At 40.6% G+C, this 27678-nt stretch overlaps 1 protein-coding gene across 1 annotated transcript in view; it reads left to right on the top strand.

The window, feature by feature from the left end:
- Positions 1 to 12196: 12196 nt before the first annotated feature.
- The window catches only part of TACC1 (transforming acidic coiled-coil containing protein 1), an 87074-nt gene continuing 71592 nt past the window's right edge, over positions 12197 to 27678 (top strand). The window contains exon 1 of the mRNA XM_036228740.1: positions 12197 to 12441. The gene's annotated coding sequence lies outside the window, so the exon portion shown is untranslated. The remainder of the gene's footprint in view (positions 12442 to 27678) is intronic.

Raw genomic sequence — 27678 nt, forward strand, 5'->3', positions numbered from 1 at the left:
CCCCTCTCTCCTGGTTTGAATCAGCAGATCTCTGTATGACTCCCAAATTGACCTCTCTAGCCCAGACTCTGTCCCGATGCTCCTGGATGCTCTATGGTTATCTCACACCTTGCATGATCAAAAATAAACATCTTTTCCCTCAGGTTAGTTTCTCCTCCAAACATACCCACATCCAAAGTGTGTTTAAGGCAAATGCAGGTCCAAAGCTCGGGTGTCCTCTCTTCCTCCCTTTTTCACTCTATACACCCAAACTCCCAAACTGCCGTTGCTGCTAAACCCTCTCACTTCTGACCCTCTCCTCCACCCCACTCCTCTCCCCCAAGTCAGACCTTTCCCACCTCACACCTCCTCGGTACATCAGCCTTCCAGGTAATCTTAGAAACTCAACCAATTCACGCTTCAATACTTTCCTAAAACATTTCATTTGAAAGCAGTTTTAAAATAATCTTTGACATAGAGAATCTACCCAGAGAAATCTATTCCAAGGAAATAATCAGAGATATGTAAGAAAAAAGATTCATGTACAAGCATATTAAGTGAGAACAACTTAAATGGACAAGAGGGTGGGCGGGGTGTTAATAAATACATTATAGCGAGTCCACTACAAAAGAACACAGTGTGGCCATTAAAAAATCATGCTTCAAAAGGATATTTTATGACATGGGGAAATGTTCATCCTATATTGTTAAATGAAAAAAGCAGACAGAGCAGACTACAGGAAAGTATACCATGACCACTATCTCAACTCACCCTCCTTGCTCATTACATACCTGCAATATTCCTCTTCTCTTAGTTCTATTAAACTCTTTCCCTCCCAGGGCATTTGCATATGTCAGGAAATCTGTTAAAGACTTTGAAATGAGAAGGAAAAATTCATGGGTGTCCTGACTAATTTACCCATCCTGGTTATCCCCATCTTTTTCTTTTTCTCTGAGATAGTTTACAATTGTATTAGCTATAGACAACTGAGTAATGCAAATGATAATTTTCCGTATGCTAGTGAATTCTGTCCAGGGGAGGGACAACTGATTTTCCTCCACCCAATATGGCATTTATTAATATTTCATTTCAGCATTCTCGATTGATAAGTATGGTACTTTGAATTCTCATTTGAACCAGTTGTAATATCTTACTGTTTCCCTCATTAATTATTGAGTTAAAATACAATTTTTGGCACATATTCATTTTATATCTGTATGAGTTATGATTTACCTTTAAAAAAATACGTTCTGCAACACACATTTGCCTGTTACGTTCTTTCTCCTTCTCTTCACCTGTCTAAGCCCTGCTCATCCTTCAGGTCCCAGGTTAAATGTCACACTCTCAGAGAGGCCTCTTCTATCCTAGATCGGGTCCTCCATTATTTATTCCTTTATTTTTCTGTTCTCTCATAACACTTGTTACAGTTTATAATTATGTATTTTGTGTGTTTATGAAAGTCTAGGAGTCGAATCACCTGTGATTTAAATTAAATTTTTCTCCTGTACATTTTTCTTCATTTTACAAATTTTCTATAATGAATATGTGCATTTTAAAGATTTTTAAGTATTATCTTTAATCACTACTTTCAAAAGGAAAAAGAATCACAGTTGTTTATTGTCAATTGCTTACTGCATCTCCATTGAGTCTCAGTTCTCCAACAATTCCTGCCCACCCAGATTGCTCCCTGACACAAACTCCTATTGCAATTATATTCTGTTCCACACAATTAACTTACTGGAGCATTCAGTAACAGCATAACAAGCACCTAACTGTGTGTAACACTGTGCTAGAATCCCTGTGTGTTTGGTGTGTGATGAGAGCCCAGGAAGAATAATTTATGCTTCCTTCTCTCAAGGAGATTATAACCTAATGGGTGATATAAGACATGAAAGAAAAGTTAAATAACAATGTGATATTATTGAACAAAGTGCTCTAGCTTTACATAAATGTTCAGGCTTGAGTTCACTGAAGGCCAGAATGGTCATGTGGCCTTATATCATGATCTCAGCCTTGCATGTTTGTAAATCTTGTGAGTGGAACTAGAAAGCCACCTCACAGAAGCCAGGGCCATGTTTTGGCTTCTTTAGTACGACTCACAGTACCGAACACAGTCCAGCCACATGGCAGAGGCTCATTGATTCACTTATTGTCCATGATGACTGGCTGGATCAAGTCTTAGCACCTACCTTATTTGGAAAATGGAAGTTATACTGAGAGGCCCTCCCGATTTAGCAGATGTGTATCCGTGCTCACCACATAAACATCCAAGTTGTTGTCCAAAGTTATATATTTTTGATTGCTTGATCCCTGCTGGCACTGCTGATAGAGAAGAAGAGGATCATGCAGAGGTTGATAAAATCGAGAAGTCTGAGCCTGGAGGTTTCGTGACCTCTGCCTTGGGGCCCTCTCCCCATGTGGTAGTGGGGAGAACAGCCATGGCTGCTTCCTGTAAGTGGTTCTGCTACAGCGGCTCAGGGCCAGACAGCAAGAGTGTTTCCGGGAAGGTGAAGCTTTGCTTAAACAGAAGCTGGAGACCAGCCACCTTCACACACCTGGCTGGGATCTCTACTCTTCAGTTTAGTCACAAGGGTGTCAAGTGTTGGAAAACAACTTGCTTACGACTCTAGTTCAGAAGGATTGAGGTCAGAGCTCTGCCATCATCCTGTTATTTTACATCATGTGTAACCTGAGTCCTCTCGGGGGCCTCCTTCAAAACGTCCCCACTATCCGTAGTTGAACCTGAGGTATGAAGACATAACCCCGGCCACTTCCATGTTTGAATTTTAAGTATAATCTGTGAAAAAATAAGTGGACCAGAGGAATTTTGATTGGAGAGGGAGTTATTTTTTAATCATAGTATTCTATATGTTGCATACCCTGTCTCCTCCAGGTAGGCTTAGAAACTGGCCTAAAAATATGTTTCTTACCCTCCTAACCTCAAACTAGTTTGCCATCTCCTACATCTTTTTTTTTTTAATTTAATTTAATTTTTATTTTCGTATTTTTTTAAAGAAAACAAAAAGCTCCCTTCAGGCATCTCTCTTTTTTTCTTAGTTGTGAGTGGCATCCCTTCCTTTTAAGACTGGCATCAAAGAAGTCACTTTATCATCCCCCAGTTCTCTGTGATGCTGGCTTCAGGAAAGACTGTGGGCAAGATGGACCAGGGTCTAAACCAGTGTGACAGTGATTCCTGTTCTGGACAGGCACCGCTGGGTCAGGATACCAGGCAAGAAAGCCGTAGGTGCTGGTTAGCGGCCAAGAAGGGCAGCGGGATCCCGAGAAGAGGACTCCAAGTCACAGCTGGAAATTCATGTCTCAAGAACATTGTAGATTGTCTCTCTCTGAATGTGAAAGTAAAGGGTAAAACAAGAGCCACCAGATGTGGGATGAGAATGCCAGGGCAATTGTACTCTCTACTCGCAGTGTGGCCTTTCATCTGAGTCCAGGAAAGGAGAAAAAATTGTCACATAAGTTCTGCAATTTGGCTGTGATGATTTCCACACACGCATGTGGGCCACATTGTTCAGCCTCTCCTGGCAGATCCTTGGCTTTCAGAGGGGTTTGGCACCCACTCCCCTAGCAGGCTCCCTGCAGCTCTGCTCCAGGGCCTATGTGCCCAGGCCTGATTAACGAAACCCTTTTTCCCCCAAAGATGCTTAGGGAGGATTGAACGGCCTAATTGACTGATCGCTTTTATTTCTTCTTTGCTATTGACTTCCTGTTTATTGCTCCTTCCAGCTTATACAAAGCCATTTGCAGCCACATGAAGTTTTAAGATCCTCTTCATTCAGGAAGAGCCAAGAGTCAAAACTGCAGTCTGCTTGAGAAAACAAAAGAAGCAATGGCTTCAGTGAGCTCAGGCTCTGTGGATGGCCTGATTCCCCACCAACCCCCAACTCCCCACGTTGAGGTGGCTGCCTACCACTTTACCCTGCGATGCGATGATTGCCAATTACTAAGCCTGTCTGGTGCAGGAAGAGGCTAAGAGAGGAATAACAATAAAGAGGAGATAAATGACTCCCAGGGACTAAATACTGTGCAGACCAAAAAAAAAAAAAAAATTCTTTTAGAATTCATAGCCAGAAGGATAAACACCATTAAATTTGCAAATTAGTGCCGTTTGGAGATGTTAAAAAATAAATGTTGCTGGAAGAAAAGTTTATACGAAAATTGCAAGATTCTGTATTGAGAGCATTTGTGAATTCCCCCTCAGCAGTCTCTTGAAGCACAATTTACAACTAGACTTCATGACGTCTATTGCATGGGGAGTTTTCTTTTTGTTTCTTACAGCAATGAGGCAGTGGCTCTCAAACCAGGGTGATAGGGTGTTTTCACCCCTCCCTTCCTGGGGACATTTAGCCATGTCTGTAGACAGTTTTTGATTATCACAACTCTGTGTGTGTGTGTGTCTTGGCTGGTGAGTGGGTAGTGAGTACTATTGGCAGCAAGTGTGTAGAGGCCAAGGGTGCTGTTAAATTTCCTACCATGCACAGGACAGCCCCTCTACGACAAAAAAATTTTCAGCCCAAAATGTTGGCCTTTTGAAGATCGAGGAAAACTGGTAATATTAGGTACCTGAAAGCAGAAAAGAACAGAGATATATTGACTTTAAATTCTAACTTTCTGCTTGGAAAAAGAGTAAAGGCAGAGGGTTCCCGACTTTCTGGAACCACGCAGAGCTAATAAGATCTATGGAACTGGTATTTTACAGTCTTGGTGTGATCAGAATGTCTCAAGGGTCCTCTAAAATCCAGGTGGAGATGTGGGCAACAGTCACTCCCTTCCAGTGGACCCTGTCAGTCGATGTCTATGTGTGTGCTACCACTGCCCTCTAGGGGAAGAAAAAAGTCATGGGGCTGCTTGCAGTGGGTGTGTGTTTCAAAGCGGTGGAAACCCTAATTTTGCAGTTAGGAGACTGGTTTCAAGTCCCAGCTCTACCATGTGCTCACACTAACAAACCGCCTAACCTCTCTGAGACCCAGTCAAGACCTTTATGGTTCACAGGTTGTGGGCACGGATGAGCAGGCACTGGGCAAGGATAAAGGATAAATAAATGTGCATTGCTATGGTACCTCTAAAATTATAAGATTGGAGATGTTCAGTTATTAACAGTTATTGAGGTCTATTATGTGCCATGCTCTCTTGTAAAGGCTGAGTATATAAAGTAGACATGTCAAAGCCCATGGCAGGGGGAGATAATAAACAATCAACAAATAAGATGTAATATAATTCCAGAGAGTGTTAATTGCTATGATGAAAAGCAACTAGGACAATAGATAGAGAATGACTTGGGTAGGGAGGTGGGCACTCCTTTAGTTAATGAGGGTGGTCAGGGAAAGCCTTTCTATGTCTGAGAGGTAGAGCAGAAAGTGACCTTACGAACAGAACTACCCTTGGACCAAGACAAGAGCCCTTGCCCTGGACCCTGTGTGAGAAGACTTTGAGCATCCTCAATATGTAACACTTTTGGGTTCCAGGGAAATGCTTTTCCACCTCTGCATCTGAATGCAACCTTGTATGGAGAGGACAAGCATGGCAGAAGTGCTTAGGTAAGAGGACAAATTAATTTAAGTCCTTCTCAGATAGCATCAATGCAATAGATTATTGCATAAAGAATTGTTTCCCAGAGCTGTGAGCATCTTTTTTTAAGGGTTCTTCTTTGAGTTTTGGAGATGCTCATGGATTAGAGCAGTATTTTCAACATTTATGCATGGTATGTGAGGAACACTTATACTATTAAATAATTCATATTCTCCTTAAATTTGCATGTATGTTGATCTAGATGTAAGATGTTTGAAACATACCAGCTCTTTACTTTGACAACCACATGGACATCAAACAATAATATTGAGAATCATTTTTATAAGAATCACTTTTTAAGTTATATTAAATAATAATATTTAATATAAGTTAGCTAAATTTTCCAAAAAAATAACTTCGACTTTATTTAATGATTCTAAGTTAAAATGTTCATATCCAATAATTATAATATGCATTTATTTAATTTTAAATGAGTTTAATTGCTTGAGAAAAATAACTTTGAAAGCATATGTGAAAACATTTAGTTTCTTATTTTTTATATTTACTTTCAGTTATGTTTTTAGTGATAGATAGTGGGAGAGGAGGGAAGAGGTAGACAGGATAAAGGGGGTCAAATTTGGGGGTTTGGGGGAGGGCGAAGTGGATAAAGGGGATCAAATATGTGGTAAACACACAATAGAATATATATATGTCAAATTATAATGTGCACTCGAAAATTATATAATTGCATTAACCAATGTTACCCCAATAAACTTAAAAAATAAATAAATAAATATATTTTGAACACCTGAGGACAATAACTTTTTAAAAAATCTTTTATATCATTCATTTCAATGGAAAATAATTATTTGAAATGATTATTTTTATAATTACACTTAACAAAAGAACAAAGATAAATTTTTGTGTAATAAACACATGTTATGAATAATGTATGCCTCTGTCATTCATCTAAATAACGCCAATCAACAGAACAAATATACATGATAATAATTAAATTCAATTGTCCTTTATACTTTACTAACTTAAATCATAAAAACCATACGCTTACACATATTTTTCAATTTTGTCATTATGAAGGCATTTATCACGGTAAAGGGATAGAACATATCTTATGTAACAATTTTTAGTGGTATGTGGACCTCCATTTTTAACCCTTTCCCTCAGCCTTGCAAATGTTAAGTGTGGGCCTGTGTATGAAGATCTAGGGGAAGAGTAATAATACATTTGAAGTCCCTGAAACAGCAAAATGTTTGGAATATTGGAGGGACAGAAAGGCCAGTGTGGCTGCAGCCTGGAAGGTGAGGTGGGCAGGGACCTTATGACATGGCAGGCAGTTTGGATCTTCCAGTATTAGCCATGGGAAGCCATTGGAAGGTTTTAAGATGAGTAAGATGATTCTGACTGCTGTATAGAGAATGATGCCCAGGGGAACAAGAACAGAGGCAGAGGCCTAATTAGAAGGCTGTTGCATTAGTTCTGGCAAGAAGACAGTGATTTTGACTTGGGTTTTGGCAGTGGAGAAGTGGTCAGATTGGGGATACATTTAAAGGAAGAGATGATAGGATTTACTGATGGATTAAATGTTACAGGAAGGGAAAACAGAGAATGCTTTCTAGGCCTTTGGTTTGAGCAACTGGTGTGTGGAGGAAAGAAGCCTAGAGAGAGGAATAGGGAAGTGGAGAATACTTTATATTTAGAACAGAACTTCTGCTTTTGTAGATGTGCTAGTATTACTGATAATGACTAGGGGAGAAACTTAAGGTGTGCATTACCTTCTTACTTTCCTATCTACAGCTTGCAGATGCCCATCGGAGCCTTTTCCATTCTAGTTGTCCATCACTATTTTGCAAAGTATTGACTGGATAACTGAACTATTATCTACTAAACTCCTTTCTAGTCTCAAAATCCTATGATTTTAAGGTAAAAAGATGGGACCCAGAAGTGTTTGAATTTTAGAATACTTTCTGAAGACAGCAGAGGAATCGATATGTAAAGGAAGAAGTGCTGATGTGCAGTCTTCCAACTGGCCACCACTTGCGATGCCAACATCCTTATCCAGGATCCTGTCTCTATACACACCTGGGTGCCTATTTACATATACGTCCTGGTTTTAGAACTAGCAAATTCGGATAGGTATCATCATGCTTTCTATGAACACACAGCTCTGTGCCCTCAAAAGAAAGCCACAGAATATTAGAACTTATGGGAGGAGCTACTCTGACTCTGTTGCCCTGATAAGGGAAGAGGAAGTTAAGCTGCTATGTGATGGTTGATGATATGATTACACAGTCATATAGTTGGCTCGTAATAGTGGTGGGTCCTGAGCCCAGGCTTTGAGACCTACGGCCCAGTGTACTTCCCACAAGTAGAGTCTCACCCCCAAGGATGAAGCAATGGGCTGTGCTGGGCAGGGACTTAACATCAAAATAGGTGCCAGATTTCTTCTTGCAGTGACTGCAGATTCATGCCATTTCCTACTCTGCAGAACTTTATCATACCTCCCAAGAGCTCAACGCTCTTTCACAAATACAGTAACATCAATCTTCACTGCCATTCATTCAATCCACCAACATTTATTTGAGTGGCAAGCCCAGTGGTACGAAGGATACAAAGAAGAATAGGGTATGCCCTAAAGGTGCTGCCGGTGTATGTGTATGGTGGGCCGGGCTGGGGGTGGAGGATACTCTGATCTTGACGATTCTGATGCAGTGTATTCAGTACACAGGGTCACTTGGGATGACCCAGGACTGATAGGAAAGGAAGAGTAAGTAAGGCATCTAGAGCAATTGAGTCCAAGGCTGTGCTGAGGGACTTCCAGGAATTAAACAGAAGAGAAGGAGGACTGATGAAGTTGGTTTCAGGAAAAAGGAAGAGCATGTACAAGTCAGAGAAGGAAGGCAGAATATGGCATGTTTGAAGAATTGCAAGCACTGGATATCACTGGAGCATAGAGGGGGAGGGAGGGAGAAGTGAGAGACAGGATGGTGAAGTGGGCAGAGCCAGGTATTGTTATCTCCATTATATTGGTGGTGAATCTATAGAGATATTAAACTGGCAGCAGAGTAATATTCCCAGGACTTTCTGCTATTTGTTCCAGAGTCAAGAAATGCCTATGAGTGAGCTGCCTTTGGAGCACACCTTCTGCTACCCCTCCGCCAGGGTGGAAGCTTAACCAGGTGATATCTTTAGTGAATATCAAGAATGGTATTAAAAGTTTAGGGATAGGTGGAAAAGGCAGCCACATTGTGGAACAGGATCTTTTTCAGCACAGCTGCCTTTCTCTTTATCTTACTTTTGCCTCACCCAGTGACCTGGCCTCCCACCAGCCTGAGTAATGCATGTAACCCAACCAAGACAATCCTGAGTTTATCTCTAAGAATGGCACAGGCTCTGCAGAATATTATAAACCTATTAATCCTATAGTATCTAGCACGTAGTAGGTGCTTAGTATATCTTCGTCATATGAATGAATTGCTATGAATGCATCAAGAGGGTTCTTTGCCTTTCCCTCCCCTGGGAATTTTTCTTCTTTTCCAGACCCCAAATATAATGACTAGGGTAGAAGTGAAGACTCCTAGAGAGCTGAATGTGTGCTAGCTGCTTTGGACCAGTCATCTGCCATCCTCACCATACCTTGCAGTTGGTATTGCATGCCCACGATCTATTACCCCAAAGCCAGGTGTGCTGATTTTTTTTTTTTTTAGATTTTGAAAAGCTAATATTTCATAACATATATTTTATTAGCTCATACCCCCAGTGAGCCTGGGGAGCACCTTGCAATGAAGCACATAAACCCTTTTTGCAGTGAAATGTAAGAATATTCATACTAGGTAGGAATATACATAAGCTCAGGTCTTGCTGAGGCAAGGTCTCGCTGCCGAGTGAGTTACCCAATGTATCTGGTTTACAGAGTGTGAAATTTGGAAATGCAGGATAAGAAACTGTGGATCTGTGAAATCCTCACTTTTTGGATGAGGCAACTGAGGTTCAGAGAGATGATGTGACGTGCCTAAGGTCATTCCACTAAGGCAAAAAGTCTGCATTAGGATACAACTTCGTCCAACTCCAAAGCCCATGCTCTTTTTATTGCATGCTTCTGGGCTACTTGTTGTGTCTGCTGCCCAGTGTAAAAAGGAGTAAATGACAGTTGTTTCTGGTGTGCAGCTGCCTTGAGCAATATGTAAGATCGATGTGTAAGACCAATTTGGAGAGGAGAGAGTTTTCTTTCTGAAAAGGCAATGTCTCCATCTACTGGACATACTTGGGAATGACTCTGTACTACACCAAGAAACAGTTTGTTCCAGTAATGGATTCTAAAGAAGCACAGTCGAATTGTCTCCCTTTCCTGTAACCACGGAAATCATATTTCAGGAGCCAGAAAACTGCTCCTAAATTACCCCTACATAATCCATCATTCAAAACAACAACAACAACAACAACAGCAACAGCAACAGCAACAGCAACAACAACAATAATGAAACCTCTTTCACCCAATTGCCAGAAATTCTAGAGTGAAAGTGCCAGTTTCACCATTCTCAGTACCTCTAGAACATCTCTTCTACAACAGGGCGCTCTTGTTTCAAAATTTCCAGTAGTTCCCAATATAAATCATGAACAGTTTTTAACGTGAATAAGGAAAATTGCAAAATATACTTCTCAGAACACCAGCGCCCCCTCTGTATAAAAAGAGCAACAATATCTTACAACATTGTATTAAAATTGTTTTCGTGTGAGGAGGCCTCAAACAGACCTGGCACACATAGTAGGTACTCAATCAATGCTTTGTAGACAGTTAAATTTAGTATATTCCCTGGTCCACTAACCTTCCAAGCTTTGGACTCTGTGAAATATTGTCTAGCTTTAACCTTGAAAAGACTGGGTTTTCATGTCACCTTCAGCTCTGTCTTTTGCTGCCCAATGTGATACTGTTATGCCTGGGTCTACATTCATGATATCAAAGTAGCTAGTTTAACAAGTAAAAAGAGGTATCTAATTCAGTGGGTCTTACTCTCAAGATGAGAATTAGAGGTGCCACCTCACCAATTTTGCCTGGCAACATCCCCACATCCCTGCGGTGAGTTGTGCCCACTGAGATGCACCCTCTTCAAGCCTGTGAAATTTGCCCTTAATTGGGGGGAATTATCAATGTTTTAAAAACATGAGTTGTCTATTGTTTAGATATCAAATAGGCTCAATCTGTCTACCTCTTTTCAGAGTATGATTCTTGAGACTATTTGGGGACAAAAACAAAAGGAGAGAGTTCGATGTTTATTTTACTATTAAGTTTAAATATGCTTTAAAATAAGCATCAAGTTAAATACTTTTAATGATAGGTTAAATTTTGTTTATTAGGATTATTTCCACACTAAAATGAGTTCAAAATGATGAAAACTCTAAATTGCAGTACATAAATGTATTTCAATTACTTTCAAGTTCAGGTACAAAACTTAAGCGAGAACCAAAAAAACATCGCTTAGGTCAGTTTTGCTTCACTGACTAGATAAAAATAATATGTAATCAGTACATCAAATTAGCAATCTAAAAATCAGTAGCCTCAGTCTATTATGTATAAAGTGTAATTTTTGTAAATTAAACATGCTTCTAAAACATTTGAAACTTTCTAATCTGACAAATGAGAAAAAAATTTTTTTCTTATAATCTTGTTTACACTATTAATTTGTTTATTACCCACCTTCTTTTAATAAATAGAACAGGGGAGACATTCTCATTTCCTGTTTGTGAACAACTATCTAATTAGCGCTGTGACAACTATCAAGTTTTATTGCAGGGGTCAACAAGTACCCTAAAGGTTCCCAATTTGTGGTGGCTTTTGACAATTCACAGACATGCCACCCGCCAGGCAATAAACAATAACTGAATCTTAAAATGGCCTCTCACCCCTATAGACGCCCCCACTTCAAGAGTCACAATCAGGAGTCTTCTAGCCCCATTCTTGGGGGTGGGCAGTGAAGAGGCAGAGTTTATAACTTGGAACTGGGCCTCGTTGGGAAAGGTAGCCAATTCCTCTGCTACCATTGAAAGACCTAGAACTAAGAAAGGGCCTTGAAGACAATCATTACCCCTTATGTCACACACCATATACACTGCACTGTGGGCTCAGATGGCCTCATTGCAGAGGGCTACCTGGGTAGGAACCTATGAGCCCATAGTTTAAGAGCATTTTCACTGCAATCTTTTACCAGTTATTACTGTTGTTCTTTTTTTAATAAGAAGGGGAGAAAACATCAAGGGGATGTAGTTGTGTATATTTCTTGGAATCCAGAGATTAAAGGGGGAAATAACCCATTAAAAATGTCCCCAGAACAAAAGTTGACAAAACAAATAGCTCTATTAAAAGAAAGAAAAAAAAACACTGAACTGTGTAACAGGAGAAATTCTTTCACAAGGAGAGTGTTCCTGAGCCAAGTTTAGGCAGAGGAAAATTTTTCCAGCATGTCAGGAATGAAGCTGATGTTTCATTAAGAAAAAAAAAAAAAAGTGCTGAAGAAAAGAGTAAGGGGAGAAAGCACCAGGATTCAGACGGAGCCTTAAGTTCCAGACAGGTCCGCAGTTGCGGGCGCTTGGGCACTCCGGCACTCGGGTGCTTGGGAAGGTCCCCCTCTCAAGGCAGACTCTAGTGGATATCTCTCTTGAGATCCCAGCTTCAGTGGACATTTCCTGTTCTGCCTCTGGAAATTCGAGCCAAAAATTACAAAACATCCTTTTCCCTGTAACCAAGTGCTTGGTTCGGAGACCATCCCCTCCCCACGTCGATGATCTCAGTCCTGCCCTCCCCTTCCTTCCGTGGAACCCCTCCCTGACCAGTGGCGCTCGGCTTCCCAAGGAGAGATGATGGATCGGCTGTAGCAGGTGATGAGAAAGCCAGAGAGAAACGACCCTGGGACGCCGGCCGAAGAGGTAGGGACCAGGGCACTGGACATTCTTGAGATTGTTTGACATTTATTGAGCAAAACAAGGCTCTTGTCTTTTCAGTCTTGGGCTGAGGGCATTTTCGCTGATGAGTGTGTGTCGTGGGTGGATAGGCTCAGGAGCTAAGGTCAGGCATTTCTTTTCTCACTCTCTTTCCAAATTTAACTTTAATTCCTGGGTCCCTGGAAGCACACATTCTGAGTTCTAACGAGGAGAGTGTTATGGCAGAATTCTGAGAATTTTCTAATTTTCTTTGTTTCTTCTTTCGTTCTCTTTTTTCTCTTTTTCTTCCTTCCCTCCTTCCTTCTTTCTTTCCTTTCTTCTTTCTTTCTTTTTGTCCTTGGAATGTCAAGGAACATTCATAAGTATCCTCAGCACTGAATCGTTCAGAGAGAAATGACTGAACTGGAAGGTCTAGGAAAAGGCAAGTTTGCCATGGAGAACTGGGGTCCAGCTGTTTCTCAGGACCTGGGTCATGTATTCTTCTGGCTGCATGGTGCCCTCTCTTTCCCTCTCTCCCACCCACTATCATGGATGGAGACACAACTTTAACTGTCCTTCCAGGCATGGAGATGTGGTACCTTGAGCACCATCCCTATGCATCCATGGGCAGAGCCCTACTATATTAAATGGAGCTGGTTGTAGCAGAGATGACTGTTCTACCAGAAAGCTACATGTGGCCCTTGGCTTCCTCAGCGTCATGCTCCCAGCAGTCATCACTGAAAGGCTAGCTTCTGTAACATGTGTGCTGACATTGGACTGACTCAGAACTCAGCATGGCTTCTGCACAAGGAGTACTTGAAAATTTACGAAGCAGTCATAAATGTGGCATTTCAAATGCCCTTTCTCTGCACTCCTATGGCTTTGACTCCTTTGAACCACACATTTTGCTCCTTAGCTACAGGTTGCCGTGCACTCTTCCCTCTAGGCTAAATAAATAGAAGAATGAATTGTTTTGCTCACAACCTATTAGTTGGTGATCCTAAGATAGCCGCTAACTCTTGTTGAGCATTTGCTGTGTGCCATGCACCATTCTAAGAGTGGTAGGTGTCATCATCATCATCCCTATTTCACAGTTGAGAAGATTGAGGCTGAAGACATCACTAGTGAGTGGCAGAGGAGAGATCTGAACTGAGTAGCCTCAGTCTGGAGCCCGTGCCGCCATGCTCTGAAACTAAGAAGACTGAGGTTTGAATCTTCGTTCCAGCATTGTCTAGCTAGGTGACTTTGGAGCCTCAGTTTTCTAATCTGTGAAATGGAATAGTAATAACACCACCTCAAAGAGGTGTTGTGAAAGGTAAATTAAATTTAAAAGATTATTTTACTGAAGCAGTTGAACAATGTGCGATTGTTCTTCCCAGTCCCGAGAATTTGCAGCTTGAACATGGAGGGATCCCTTGCAACTGAAAAGCCTCAGGGTTCTGTAGGAGGTAGCAACAATGTCTTTTTAAGGTTTGTACCTTCCACCAGGGACGTTTGAGCTCACTTGCTAGCTAGAAGTACAAGACTGTAGCTGCCAGCTCACTAGACTCTAAGCTCCCTAAGGGCAGGGTTTGTGTCTTACATATACATGTTTCTCTTAGAAAAATGTTTCTTAAGGTGTGGTCTAAGGACATCATTACCCTTAAGCAGGGGCGCAGGGTACCCTTTGGAGATGAGTCCAACCAGGAGCCTGTGGGTGCTCCAGGAGCAGCCACTTCCCTCCTCCAACAAAGTATCTTTATCTGACTTATATATTGTGGTGCCCAGTTGAAAGAAAGTTCTGAAAATTTTTCAGAGCTGCTGACCAGGAAAAAGGAATGATTTGTCTAGGCTGAAAACTATGACTGCTATGGAACAGAGCTGACTTACAGAGCAATTTCTAGCTTGCTTCTGTTTGTGCTCTTACTTAGCTCTCCCCATCCACCTCCTGTTTAATGAATGTCTCCTGCTCTGGAGAGCTCACTGGAAGCATGTGCTGGCCAGGCTCAGGAGGCGAGCTCTTCCATCTAAGGGAGCCCATCCTCACATGCAGGGATAGACAAGGGGCAGGGCTCCACAGAGCCTAGATTACAACCAGACCTCTGTCTGACTCTTGTCTGAATGTGCCCTTCTTACTTCTGCTCACAATTAGGGACCGAATGATTAATAATCATAATAGCTATTCTTGATCTTCCTTAATAATAACAGCTTTCTTATTGAGCCAGGCATTATGCTGAGCATATTATACATATTAGCTTATGTCCTCTCCACAATAGCCCTATAAGGCAGCCTTGGGCTTGATCCCCACTCTGCTGATGAAGAATCTAAAGGTAGAGACATTAAGCAACTTGCTAAGGTCACCCAGCCAGTCAGTAGTGACAGCGAGATTAGAGCTCTATCCCCTGAGTCTGAGTACACTGCCTTGAATATTTTTGCAGCTCTGTTTGGCAGAGGTAAAAAGGGATATTGTGTAAGTACAATTCTTTCATACTTTTGGCAAAGGATGCCCCCGAGAGTAGACTGAGAGGAACACAGTGACAGGGCCAGGAAAGAATGTTCCATGGAAAGAAGGGTGCCACTGTGAAAAAGTAGTCAGGATGCTTGTCCAAACTGTATCTCTGATAAACTTGACTTCTCCTCTGAGGTCCAAATCCTAGCTCTACCACATATTAGCTAGGCCATCTGAGGAAAATTATCAAAACAATGCTATCTTATGTAGAAGGATGAAAAATGACACTACCTAATTTATGAAGATATTATGAGGCTAAAAAGATAGTTCACTTAAAACATTTAGAACTGTGTCTGGCACATAGTAAGCACTCAATAAATGTATAAAAGAGGTTGTTGGATTAACCGTAGTTAAGGTAGTTGGGTGGCAGTCTTAAAATAAGAAGTAAATGCATTTGAGACTGTAAAATGGGAACCAACAACTTCAACTGTGAGCTGGGAAGGGGACTGTTGTGCCTGGACCCCAGCCCAGAAGGACCCAGGGTCCCTGAGAGACAATTTAGGACCTGTGAGAAAGAGCTTAGATGTTCTCTCAGCGATTAAAGAGATAGAACTGAAACAACAAGTCTTTAGGGTTAGGCTTGCCAAATTCAGTCCTTTGATTAAACGAAGTATAATTTATCTTTGTAGTTCTGGAAATTAGTCCCAACAGTTAGATCTATTGTTATTTCCAAAAAAAAAAAAAGTGCTTGTTTTTTCAATGACTAAATGACATTGGCTGAACCACTCATATTTTTGGAAAGATGACTTTAGGATTTCAAGCTGAGATATAAAATTTAAGAGCTAAATATAGCTGTTTAAAAAACAGTAAGGAGATCATGACTTACAAAAGAATTTTGTGGCTTTTTCAAAGAACAAACTTGTGAGCACAGCCTAAGTTTAGATAAAATTTCCAATGATTTTGAAAGTAGTGTGCATCAGTTGGTCAATCTTTGCTGGAAGTAAATTAGACAAGAAATAAAGTAAGGATTGACATTTATTAAGCACCTACTATGAGCCAGGCCTTGCGCCAAGTGCTTCATATGCATTATCTCATTTGTTTAATCTTCATAAACACCTATCAGGTGAGTACAATTACTATCTCAAGTTTACAAATGAAGATAGCAAGATTTAGAGAAGGAAATTATATGCACAAAAACACACACAGCTAGTAAGTGCTAGGGTTGGGATTTTAACTCAGGACTGTCTGGTTTACGTATGGGTGTTTAAAGCTTACATTATGGCTCTAGTAAATCTAAGCCTCTATGACTTAAGCCATTTATATTTGCTTGAAGAGTGTTGTGTAGTTGACCCTTGAACAACACAAGTTTGAAGTATACTGGTCTACTTATATGCAGATTTTTTTCAATAAATACTATAAATGTATTTTTTCTTATGATTTTTTAAATAACATTTTTCTCTAGCTTACTTTATAATAAGAATATGGTATATAATACGGTAACATACAAAATATGTGTTTATCAACTTTATGTTATCTTCAAGGCTTCCGGGCAACGGTAGGCTATTAGTAGTTAAGTTTTCGGGGAGTCATAAGTTATATGTAAATTTTCAACTGTGCCCTAACCTCAGTGTTTTCCAAGGGTCGGTGTTATTTGGAAGTAAATGGAGGGAGCAATAAGGTGCATGAGGTCTGAGAAAAACACTTGTAGACATTTGGGAGAACAGGGGTCAGAAGATGCAAATGACCTGGACATCTAAGCAAACAAACTGTGCCAGGCAGTGCCAGCTGTGGGTAAACCCATGAAGCCGGTTGTCTTGTCTTCTTAATCTTTCTCAGTGTGCTGTCAGCAGCCCTGATTCACCAGGATTTTTCCCTCCTTCCTCAAGGGATCTCTGTCAATTCTGACAACACAGAGAAGGTCCCACCTGTGGCCTCCCACTGTGTCCTGCTCCTCTCCTAATACCCTCAGTATCCCATATCTAAAATTAACCCTCTGCTTCATTGCTCATCCTAACCCTCTTTGACCAGTGCTTGACTTTCAGCAAACAATTAGACAGTGATTAATAAGTGAATTGATATGCAGGTATGGCTCTAGTGAGAGACTTTTAGTGTGATGATGAAGAGGAGAAGCATTTGGAGTAGGGAGACTCCCCTGGCCCCTGCTAATCACGCCACAGTTGTCAACTGCTTCAAAGCTGGAAAGACAAACTCTTTTCTGAGGATCTGAGGTCCAGATTGCAAGCTTTTTGTGTTACTTGTTAGAGAAACTGCTTACTGAATTCTCAAAACATTCAGGGTTCAGACACAACCGGGACAGCTCCAGGCAGCAGTGTGAAGTATGTAATGTCCTTCCTCAGTGCCCAGAGCACTGTCTTTGTCCTGTTCTCTTTTCCTAGTGGCCCTTTATCTACCCACCTTCTCAGCCTCTCACATCCAGACTCCCTTTCCTCTTCTCTAATTCGGCCTTTCAGGCCCTTACTGCACTGAACTGTCTTAAAGGACTCATCTCCCAAGTGTGGGTGTGTTTACAACAAAAATTTATTTTTATTCTGGAAACAAGATGACAATGGAATTTAGGAACCAATTAGCAGTTTGTGGCAGAGGGCATAAGGATTCTGGAATACAGATCCATCTTAGATGCCCACCTCTTCCCAAATCACATACACACTATGAACCAGTACCCATCTGGGGCTCATCAGTAGTTATGGAGAGTCCTAGCTTAACGACTAGGGATGGAGTTAGGAAAAGGGAGGAAATCTGTTGTACATCCCAGGCTTCCCAAGATTTATGGGGGGCATTGGAGAAAGGGGATTTATCCCTTCTGTACTTTCATACCTGGAGGGATAATAGGGATATTCTCTTCCTTAGCTTCACCCTCTACTTTCAAAAAGAGGTTTCAAGAAACAGAAGCATGCAGAAGTTGAAAAACCAGATACAATACAGAACAAAATGTCCCAAGGCAGCAGAGGAAAGCTTGTATGTTCATTGTTCAATCTTGGGCTCCCCTAGACCCTTGGAACTTTCCATAGTTTGACTTTCTGGCTAATTATTACCATCTGTGTGGCTGCTGGCATCAGCCCTTTGCTGCGCCTGCCAGTCAGGTTACTGGGCCAGCCTGGGGGCTGCACCAGCTGTTGCCAGCTGCTGAGGCCCTTTCAAGTTTTCTTCAGGAACAAGAAGGCGTGCCCACTGACTGCTGACCCGACTGTTGGGTTAGTGGCTTGCCTTTCTGCCTGCCTTCTCACCTCCTATAGCCCGGGCTGATTTTCTAGTCTCGGGTTTCCTCTTCCAGCATGATTATAATATGTCTGCATTGGTGAGAGAGTGCAGCCTGCTCCTTTCCGTGGAGTGGCTCAGTAACCAGCATGCACTGCACAGCCTTGCACAGATGCAGAGATGCGTCATGGAAAAAAGAAGGCTGCATATGCTTCAGTAAATAAACAGCTGTCAGGACTCTAGGTATGTGTCAGCCATAACCTGTTAAGGCATTTAGTTTGCTTCTAGAATCATGTGTTATAGGAGGATTGAAAGAGAGCTCAGAGATTTTCTAGTCTAAACCCTTCATTTTACAGATGAGGAAAATGAGGCCTAGAGAAGTAGTGACTTGCCCAAAGACACAGAGCTAAGTTCTAGGGTTCTTCTATCTCGTAAAACCAATCTGTTACGTCGATGGTCTTGAGAAGAGATTAAAACTTCTTGAGTGCTGGATATTTCCATTTGCCCTTATAAAGCCACTCTCCATCCTTCTCCACTCTCCTTTGTGCCCAGGAGGCTCACCTGAATAGTTCCCTCGCATTTGGCTTCCAGTTAGGTTCAGCCAATGGAAGCCACAGGTGGAAAATCAGAGGGAGTGAAGAGAGTAATCCGAAGGTATCTATTGCCCTTGCTCCTTTCCTGCTGGGTTGTCATGGGTTGGTTGCATCTTCTGACTAAGACCATAACGTCTGTCAAATGTCCCTCTCCACAGAGCTCTATCTCCATGACCCTTTAGGCCTAAGACAGAAGCATAGTCTTCCCCATTGTATAGCCCTGCAGAATTGTGCTATCTCTTGAGGTCTCCCACACTTTACTCAGACTTTGGTCAACAGTCCCTTTATTAAACTTTCAACTTGGAGAGTGTTACCTGCCAGGGTCCTAACTGATTCATGTGGCTTTGTTTGTTAGAGAAAGAAAAATCTATAGTCATGAATCTCTAGGGTACTCTTGTTTTGACAGTTTCTCAGATTTTCTTTGCTTTTGATGACTTTGAAAGCTCTGAGGACTGCTGATCCAGTATTTTGTAGGATGTCTCAGTTGGGATTCATCTTATTTTTTCTCATGACTACACTAGGGTTATATTTTTTTGGGAGGAAGACCACACAAGTAAAGGCCATTTCACTGCATTATATCAAGGGTGTACACTATCAACATGGCTTGTCACTGTTAGTGCTAACCTTGATTACCTGGCTGAGGTAGTATTTGTCAGATTTCTCCACTGTAAAGTCATTCTTTTCCCCTCTTTTCATACTGTACTCTTCGGAAGGAAGGCACTATGGCACAGACCATGCTTAAAGAATGGAGAGTTAAGCATTGCCAAATTGAGGGTGGAGTATCTACATCAATTATTTGGAATTCTTCATGGAAGATTTGTCTCTCGTCTTGATTTTTTTATTTGTTAAATCATTTATGTATATTAATTAGTAGAGACTCCTGAATATTTATTTTGTACTTCAGGTTATAGTCCGATACTAACTTGTTAATTTTATTGCTCAGTTCGTTCCAGCTTTGGCCATTGGGGATTCTTTCATATGGCTTCTGTGTCTCTTTGTTATGCCCACACCAATGTGGGTTTTGGTGTTGTTTTGTTTGTCGGTTTGTTTTTTTTTAAGCACTTCTTTACTTTCTAGAATTTTAAGATGCTCCTGGCTCATTATATAGTTCCTGCCTCCATCCTAGAATCAACCATTTCTCCAAGTAGCCCTGGTTCCTTTTATTGAAAAATGGTGTTAAAAACCAAGGTGCGAGTGCTAAGTGTGCTTGTTCCTACTGAGATGCCGTTGCTCCTGGGCCCTCTCAGCTGATAGAGCAGGAAGTTTATATGGATATAACAGCTTGTGTATATTCACACATTTATACCTATGTATGTACCCATCTGAACCTAAATGAAGTGAAATGTGAATTCATACTGATATCTCCAACTCTAATCCATTACCACATGGATCTTTTTAGACCTCCCTTTGCGCATCTATAACCTCCCATTTCCACAATGAGAAACGTGGGTCCCATGATCTGCCATCCATTTACTTCATTGTTCAATCACGATATGCATGTATATTGGTATCAAATTGTTAACATCTATGCCCATGGGAAACGACTTTATTGGCTAGATTACAGTGCTCGTGTACAATTTTTTTTTGCCTTTAGTCTTGCAGACTCCAGTCATATCCCGTTAGTTAGGTCAGCACCTTTTCCTGCTCGGCCCCTTCAGTAAAGTTGTTTCATGCATTTGTAACAGTCAGATTGTTTTGTCATAGTCTGTCTACTTCCCATCCTGGGATCCCCTGATCGCCTAAATAATTTTTCTTTAATCTGCACACATTAGGTTCACTCTTTGTGCCGTAAAGTTCTATGCATTTTGACAAATATGTAGTGTCATATTCCCACCATTTAGTATCACATATGTTAATTTCACACCCTAAAACCCCCCTGTGTTTCATATATTAAGGCTTATTGAGGACTAAAACCTGAGAAAGGAAAAGGAGCAAAAGCAAGATTAGGCATCAGAGCCTGTGATGCAGGCTGGACTAAGTCTCTGCCTGACCAATGCAGCACTCCAAAGCAAGGATTGCTTATGAGAGGGACCCCATACTGGACAGAAATAACCAGGCCTTTGTACTACTACCTAGCTCAGCAATGGCAGGGGACTGCCAAGGAAGACTGTTCTTGCTCAAAAGCAGAGGCAGACCCTGAAAACACTAACAGCTGGAGATAATCAGCTAACCACATTCCTTGAAGCTGAGTTGCTAAATCCTTTCTTGGGGAAGGATCTGAGTGCTGCAATGCTGTCTACCAGAATTATCTTTGAAAATTATAAGCAGAGGTTGGCCAACCATTTGTCAGGAATCTTGAACAGAGGATTCCTACATCAGGTAAGATTTGGAATTGGATGATCCCATTGGACCCTTTCAGCAGTTCGGCTCTATGACTGTCCTTCAGCCTGGTTTGATCCAGGCAACCCAAGTGTTCCACTTCTCACATTCATTACATCTTGCTCAAACCCCTGCTTCCCTTCTTGCCTTGATCATCTATGCCCTGCTCTGTCCTAGAGGTAGGATTTAGAGCTCCTCCTTTCTCGCAGGGGACTATTCATGGCGGCGTCAGGGAGCCAAAAGATGGTGTCTATGGCTCCCACATCTGCTGCCCACACCTTTTTAAATCTCAGATAATCAAGAAAATGGTTACAGTTTCAACAGCAATGTGGACCACAAATCTGAGCATAGACAAAAAGCTTGTGAGTTGAAAGTTGAAAAACTCAAAGCTAAGACTATACAAACCAAATCCCGATTGGACATATCCCCTCCCTGGACCATGGGAAAAGCAAAATAACAGTACTCCCTACTGAGCTATGCATATACCATACCTGGCAAGGTATGATAGTTTTAATTTCCTCTATCCTAACTCCCATGCCTATGGGTGCCCTGGAATTATCACCTGCAGGTGCAGCGTCATTCCAGTACATTTTGGTCTTTGTAGGAAAATGGAAAACATTCAGACTTCCTGAAGAAAGAGTGACTCTGATGTTCTGTTCTACGTGTGCTTGCTCTTCCTTTTATTTAACTTGCTTAAGAATAAAAGGGTGTTTTATTCTTGTAACTTGGCAGCTCTGTCAGGCTCACAGATGTCCAAAGATAAATAATTAAAGTCTCCATGTGACTTCTTAGGGCAATCTTAACTCCCAAACCTAAGGAACTTTTTATATTTACTTTGTCTCTCTTTAGAGATTTTCTTTGAAGTTTGCTTCTGCTTTCTTTGCAGCATTTTCAGCCTTCATAAACCTTGTTTGTTTTGCCCAGGCAGAGAACAGAAGCTTTTATATATATATCTCCATGATTTTATTTTTATACAATGAGCCATGCATACTGATTTTAATTTCTAAGTTTTACAAATTAAAGTGCTGCCTTCAACCCAAGCTGTCAGGACTCATACCAGCTTTCTGGTTTTCCTGTCTGCTTTGTCATTTTTCAGTGGAGTGACTAAAGCCAGAACCTGCTGGGTCAGAGAATGGAAAGAAAGTACTCGTGGATAAACTCTCCCTACCTTCCACTCCCAGGACCAGATAGCAGGGTTTGAGTCCATGTTTAAATACCCAAAGGTTGTTCCAAGTCACTACTCCAAAGCTGCATGAGACCCAGAAAGTACTAAGAGTTTATATTTCAAGAAGACACCTGCGGTTACTGAGTCCACAATGTTTGAATTATAGGCAGGTCTGTTTCTGAAAATAACGCCAAGGCACAAAAAAGTAGTCTGCTTAAAAAAAAAAAAATCAATGAAAAGCACACAAAGGGTATACTGTCCCTGAACCATTATTTAGGAATAGAAATGACAAGTAAATGAAATGAAAAAAAAAAAAAAGAAAGAAAGTGTTCTTTTTAAAATTTAATTAATTTTTAAAAAATTTAAAGTGCTTTCATTCCTCTCCCTGAGTAGACAGAATGAATTGTGAGCTTGGCAGCTGTTTCCACAGCAGGAGAGCAGGGTCACAGGTCGGAAGCACGAGCTCTCTTCTGGAAACTGCCAGCTTATTAGAGGTGACAGTTGCATCACCTTGAAACAGAGATAAAGGCATTCTTTTTTGTCCTTGCCAGAATTCAGTTTCGCTGGCACAGTTTTAGAGAACAGTAACACACAGAGTGGCTGGTGGAATAATAGAGGAATTTCTGAGAATTGACCTTAGGCAAAATGCATTTGGCTAGAAACTTGCGCTGAAAATCTACCTTGTACGTAAGCTTGTGACTTTCACCTGACTTAACTGTCTTCAATTCCAAGGGTTTGAAGGCCAGAGAAAAGGTTCCAGTCTGGGTTGCTAGCATGTTCACTCTTCTGAGTAAACTAAGAATAAATTCAAAGACAAGTGGAATTTCTCTCTTTGACACTGACTAAGTGGGATGTTTTTTAAAATAATATATATATTTTAATTTTCTAATCAAAATAACAGATACGTAATCTTTGTATTTGAGTTAAGTGTGAATGAAGGAAATAAGGATCGAGGAAAGAACAAAGGACTTGGTAGGGCTGGGGAAATCTGAGTCCCGGTTCCAGCTTTGGCACTGTCTCTGTAACCTTGGATGTCTCTAGTGTCATGGCCTTGGTTCACTTATATTAATATAAGAAGGTAGGACTAGGTGGCCTCTAAGGGCTTTTCCAGCTCAGTACTAGGAACTGGTAACTGAGTTTTTTCCTTATGTTTAGGTAGTGCCAAAACAATGACGAAGTGGAAGTGAGGTATAGATTCGCAAGAGGGTCATCTAGAGTCTGGTGGCTGGTCTCAGGCAACTCTCACCTCATCTAACATTTTTGGAAAGATGAATTCAGATTAAGACAGTCATTAAGGTAGGCATTCATATATGTTTGTTGAATGAATACGTGTGTGAGTGAATGAATCACTCAGGACTGCATAAGGGAGAAGAGAATGAAAACATTCAGTTAAAGGAAGTTCATTTGTGATAGGGCATACTTTTGCTTAGCAGTGATGGCTGGGGGAGATTTTATGGATAGATTCAATCAAGCTAAATTTCAGGAAGTGTAGATATACCTTGGAGATATCCCGGGTTCAGTTCCAGACCACCGCAATAAAGCAAATTTCACAATAAAGTGAGTCACACAGAATTTTTGCTTTCCCAGTGTATATAAAAGTTATGCTTACACTATACTGTAGTCTATTATTAAGTGTGTGATAGCATTATGTCTAATAAACAATGTACATACCTTAATTTAAAAATATTTTATTGCTAAAATATGCTAATCATCATCTGAGCCTTCAGCAAGTCATAATTTTTTTGCTGGTGGAAGGTCTTGCCTTGATGTTGATGGCTGCTGCATGATCAGGATGGTGGTTATTAAAGGCTGGGGTGGCTGTGGCAATTTCTTAAAATGAGAAAACAGCGAAGTTTGCTGTATCAATTGACTCTTCCTTTTATGAACGATTTTGCTGTAGTGTGTGATGCTGTTTGATAGCATTTTACCCACAGTAGAACTTCTTCAATATTAGTGTCAATCTTTTCAAATCCTGACACTATTTTACCAACTAAGTTTATGTAATATTCTAAATCTTTTGTTGTCATTTCAACAATCTTCACAGCATCTTCAGCAGAAGTAGTTTCCATCTCAAGGAACCACTTTCTTTGTTTACCCATAAGAAGCAACTCCTCGGCTATTAGTTTTATCATAAGATTGCAGCACTTCAGTCACATCTTCAGGCTCTAGTTCTAATTCTAGTTCTCTTGCTATTTCGACCACATCTGCAGTTACTTCCTCCACTGAAGTCTTGAACCCCTCAAAAGTATTCATTGGGGTTGGAATCAACTTCTCCAAACTCTTGTTAATGTTGATATTTTGACCTCTTACCATGAATCACAAATATTCTTCATGGTACCTAAAATGGTGAATCCCTTCCAGAAGTTTTTCATTTATTTTGCCAAGACCTATCAGAGGAATCACTATCTATGGCAGCTATAGCCTTACAAAATGTATTTCTTAAATAAGTGGACTTGAAAGTAAAAATTATTCCTGATCCATGAGCTGCAGAATGGATGTTGTGTTGACAGGCATAAAAACAACATTAATCTTGTACATCCCAATCAGAACTCTTAGGTGGCCATTGTCAATGAGCAGTAATATTTAGGAAAGAGTATTTCTGAGCATTACGTCTCAACAGTGGGTTTAAAAGATTCAGTAAACCATGTTGTAAGCAGATGTGCTGTCATCCAGGCTTTATTGTTCTATTTATACAGTACAGGCAGAGTAGATTCAGCATAATTCTTAAGGATCCTAGAATTTTCAGAATGGTAAATGAGCATTGGCTGCAACTTAAACTCACTTGTGTATTAGTCTCTAACCAGAGAGTCAGCCTGTCCTTTGGAACTTTGAAGCCAGGCACTGACTTCTCTCTAGCTCTCAAAGTCCTAGTCGACATCTTCTTCCAATGTAAGGCTGTTTAATCTACTTTAAAAATCTGTTGTTTAGTGTAGCCACCTTCATTATCTTAGCTAGATGTTCTGGATCACTTGCTGCAGCTTCTATATTAGCACTCGCTGCTTCACCTTGTACTTTTACATTATGGAAGGTGGCTTCTTTCCTTAAACCTCATAAACCAACTTCTGCTAGTTTCAAATTTTTTTCTGCAGTTTCCTCACCCCCTCTCAGCTTTCATAGAATTGAAGAGAGTTAGGGTCTTGCTCTGGATTAGGTTTTGGATTATGGAATGTTATCATTGGTTTTATCTTCTATCCAAACCACTGAAGCTTTCTCCATATCAATGAAGATATTTTGCTTTCTTATCATTCATGTGTTCATTGGAGTAGCACTTTTAATTTACTTCAAGAACTTTTCCTTTGCATTCACAGCTTGGCTCACTGTTTGGTGCAAGAGACCTAACTTTCAGCCTGTCTTGTCTTTCGACATGCCTTCCTCACTAAGCTTAATCATTTCTAGCTTCCGATTTAAAGTGAAAGACTCGTGACTATTCCTTTCACTTGAAGACTTAGAGGCCATTGTAGGGGTATTAATTGGCCTACATTCAATGTAATTGTGTATCAGGGAATGCGTAGGCCTGAAGAGAGGGAGAGAGCTAGGAAATGGCCAGTTGGTGGAGCAGTCAGAACACACACGACGTTTATCAGTTGTTTGCCATCGCATATGGGCATGGTCGTGGTGCCCCAAAAGAACTGCAGTGGAAGCATCAAAGATCTCTGATCACTGATCACTATAATGAATATAATAATAATAATAATGAAAAAAGTTTGAACAGAATTATTGCAAAAATTGCCAAAATGTGACACAGAGACACGAAGTGAGTAAATGCTGTTTGTGCCAATAGACTTGCTGGATGCAAGGTTGCCACAAGCCTTCCATTTATAAAAAATGGTATAAAACATGGGGCACAATAAAGCAAAGCACAATAAATAGAGGTTTGCCTATATTAGGGTTAGGGCTAATTTACATAGCACTCTTTATCTATAGAGTAAGATGGAGTGATTGCGGGCAGGCCACTAAGTAATAAAGTTCTTCTAGGTATAGGTAGTTTTACTACAAGACAATGAGACTCTTTTTCTCCCCGATTTGATGACCAGAATGTTAATTAGGATTTTCATTGGCTGAGGCTCACATAAATCAAAATATTAGTGGCTAATCAATATATTATTTGTTTTTCTGTCACGTAAAAGAAATCTGTAGGTAGGCAACCAGGGCAAGCTCAGAGCTCCAGGGAGTCATGGATTCAGTCTCTTTCAACATCAGGGTTAAACATCGCTGTGTGAACTCAGCTATCCTATCAGCACTTCAGCCATCATGGAAAAGAAAGAACCAAAAAAGGGCTCACCTCTGTCTAAGTCCATTTGGGATGCTAAAACAAAATACTACAAACTGGGTAGCTTGTAAACAACAGAAATTTATTTTTCTCAATTTTGAAAGTTGGAAGTCCAACATCCGGGCACCAGCATGGTTGCATTCTGGGGAGGCCCTCTTCCTGGTTCAAAGCCAGTGCTTTCTGTGTCCTCACATGGCGGAATGGGCAAGGGATTTCTCTGGAGAATCTTTTGTAAGGGTACTAATCCCATTAGTGAATGCTCCATCCTTATGATTTAAGCATTTCACAAAGGCCCAAGTTCCTAATATCATTGTCTTTAGGGCGTTACGACTTCAGAATATGAATTTTTCGGGACATCAACATTCAGACCTTAGTACCTCCTCACTTCCATTAATGATACTTCCTGGAAATTGAACTTGACACTTCTATTTTCATCCCATTGACCAAAACTTAAAAAAAAATCCCTGTGGAAAACAAAACAGATTTAAAAAAAAAAAACGAATTTATAACTTTGTTTTAAGTTTTATATATGGAAAGACAAAGGACCTGGAATAGCCAAAAAAAAAAAAAGAACGTTAGAACACTTACCCTACCTGATTTCAAGAACAATATGTGGCTCTTCAGTAGTAAGTCCAATTTTATCTTTGGCTTGTAAATTGGCATCTAAATAATTTCCAAATAAGAAAAGATGGTGCACCTCCGAGATAAGTATGTAACTTCCCAAGATTCCTGTTTTAAAGGGTGATACCTAGTTGGCTTGATTGTAGCGGGGAATAGATCTGTGTTGAATATCAGCTTTGTGATCAAGACAGAACTGGTTTTAAACACTGGATACACCACTTATCTCTCTAAACCTCAGTTACTTCATCTTAAAATGAAGTGTACAGTGTAAAAATTAAAGAAATGTGACATAGAAGCTAAACTCTATGTTGTAGTTCTGAAGCTAGCCTACCTGGGTTTAAATCCTAGCTCTGCCATTTTCTAGCCGTGTGGCCTTGGGCATGTTTAACCTTTCCATGTTTTACTTTACTCATTTGTAAATTGAGGATACTAAAAATGCCTACTCAAAGAGTTGCGCTGAATCTTAAAGGAGTTAATAAATCTTAAGCACTTAGAACTGAGTCTGTCACATAAAAAGTGCTCAAAAAGTATTACCTACTGTTATCATCATTTCCCACTGTTATGAGGACTAATTGTGATTACTTTTATCAACCAAGCAAGGTCCCTGGTATGCCATATGTGTTAGCTCCCA

Source organism: Rousettus aegyptiacus, unplaced genomic scaffold, assembly GCF_014176215.1.
Source record: "Rousettus aegyptiacus isolate mRouAeg1 unplaced genomic scaffold, mRouAeg1.p scaffold_m13_p_11, whole genome shotgun sequence".
NCBI classification, from domain to species: domain Eukaryota; kingdom Metazoa; phylum Chordata; class Mammalia; order Chiroptera; family Pteropodidae; genus Rousettus; species Rousettus aegyptiacus.